Source organism: Coturnix japonica, chromosome 25, assembly GCF_001577835.2.
Source record: "Coturnix japonica isolate 7356 chromosome 25, Coturnix japonica 2.1, whole genome shotgun sequence".
Classification (NCBI taxonomy): Eukaryota; Metazoa; Chordata; class Aves; order Galliformes; family Phasianidae; genus Coturnix; species Coturnix japonica.
In genome coordinates, this window is record NC_029540.1 from 1403744 (window position 1) to 1405351 (window position 1608).

At 66.1% G+C, this 1608-nt stretch overlaps 1 protein-coding gene across 2 annotated transcripts in view; it reads right to left on the minus strand.

The window, feature by feature from the left end:
- ZBTB7B (zinc finger and BTB domain containing 7B) overlaps nucleotides 1-1602 on the minus strand; it is a 14517-nt gene extending 12915 nt beyond the window's left edge. The window contains exon 1 of one of the 2 annotated variants that reach the window (XM_032449203.1): nucleotides 1551-1602. The gene's annotated coding sequence lies outside the window, so the exon portion shown is untranslated. The other variant, XM_015884563.2, reaches the window with a different exon arrangement.
- Between the last annotated feature and the right edge of the window lie 6 nt (nucleotides 1603-1608).

Here is a 1608-nt window from a genome sequence, read left to right on the forward strand (position 1 = left end):
CGTGTGTGTTTAATGCTCGGGGCCTTCGTGTGCCACGTGTGCACTGAGGGTGCATGGCAGCAGCTGGCAGAGACGCGGCCACAGCTTCGGGCTCAGCCCTGCTGCCTGCAAAGCTTTGGTTATGGGGGGGGGTCAGCCCTTCAAAGCCCCCCTTCAAAGCCCTCCAGCCCCCAGCCCTGTGGTCACCTCCCCAGGCCTCAGTTGGCAGCAGCTGGGTTAACATGCTCCGTCCCCCCCCCCCCCCAAACCTTCTCCCCCCCCACCCAACCCATGAGCTGCCCCGCACAGAGCCCCACGGCACAGTCCCACTGCCCCACATCCCTCTGCAGCCCCACAGCTTCCCCTTCTCTGGGCTCCAAGCTGAAGTTCCCCTCACTCCATACTCAGCATTACCACCAACACGTGCCCTCAGCGGGCACCGGAGTGGAACCACTATAAGTAAGACCCCCTATATGTGAGACCCCCTATATGTGAGACCCCCCTATATGTGAGACCCCCCATATGTGAGACCCCCCATATGTGAGACCCCCCATATGTGAGACCCCCCATATGTGAGGCCCCTCCCCATATCTGAGGCCCCCCCATATCTGAGACTCCCCCCATATCTGAGACCCCCCCCCATCATATGGGTACTGTGCCCAGAGAGCCACCAACCCGGCTGTTGTACTTGGGGAAACTGAGGCACGTTGAGACTCACCCCAAAGGCACCGAACCCCCAGAGATCAAGGCCAAGAGGGGACCCAAAGAGCACGAACCCCCCCCCCCAAAACGGAGCAGCCCCCGGTCAAGGGCAGCAGCAACAGCCCAAGACAACGGCCGTTGTTTGGTGTGAGGGTAAACACCGCACCCCGCCCCGGATAAACAGCAGCGGGGGCAGCGGCCCGGGGGGGGGAGCACGGCACGGAGCTGGGTGCAGGGCAGAGTCCACAGGGCTCAGGGTGCCCGATGGGTGGGGGGGGGTTGGGAGGGTACTGTGGGCACCCCCTGGCTGCCGGGTATTGGGTGAAGCATCACCTCGGCCCCGGTTTTACCATCGGGTGTCATTCCCAACCGTGAGCTCACCGGGGCAGGGCAGGTCCCCGACAGGCCTTAAAGGACACGGGGATGTAGGGACACCAATGGGGACAGGGAACAGCGAGGGGGGGGGGCTCAGCACACGCAGCCCCCCCCCAACCCCCCCTGCCTGGCACCGCGCCCGCCGACGTGTCCGCGTCCGCCGGCAGTTCCCGTCCCCGCCGCTCCCGGTGCGTGAAACGAACGGAGCTCAACGGGAACCGCACCGGGAACCGCACCGGGAACCGGGTACGGAACGGGCTCATCGCCACGGAGCCAAACCCGATAGACCTGAAACGCACCGAGCGGCACCGGCCCCGCCAAGGAGCACCGGGAAACAGGAGCGACTCACCGGAGCCGGGCTGCGGGCACCGGGCCGGTATCGGTTCGTCCGTCGCTCCTTCCGTACAAGACAGAACCGTCGTTCCGCCGCTCCCCGTTCTCCCCCCTCCCGTTCCGAACCTCCTCCGTTCTCCACCTGCGCTTTCCGAGCTCACCTGCGCTCCCCGCCCCGCCCAGCGCCGGTCCCGGGGCCGCAGCCCCGCCTCCTCCTCC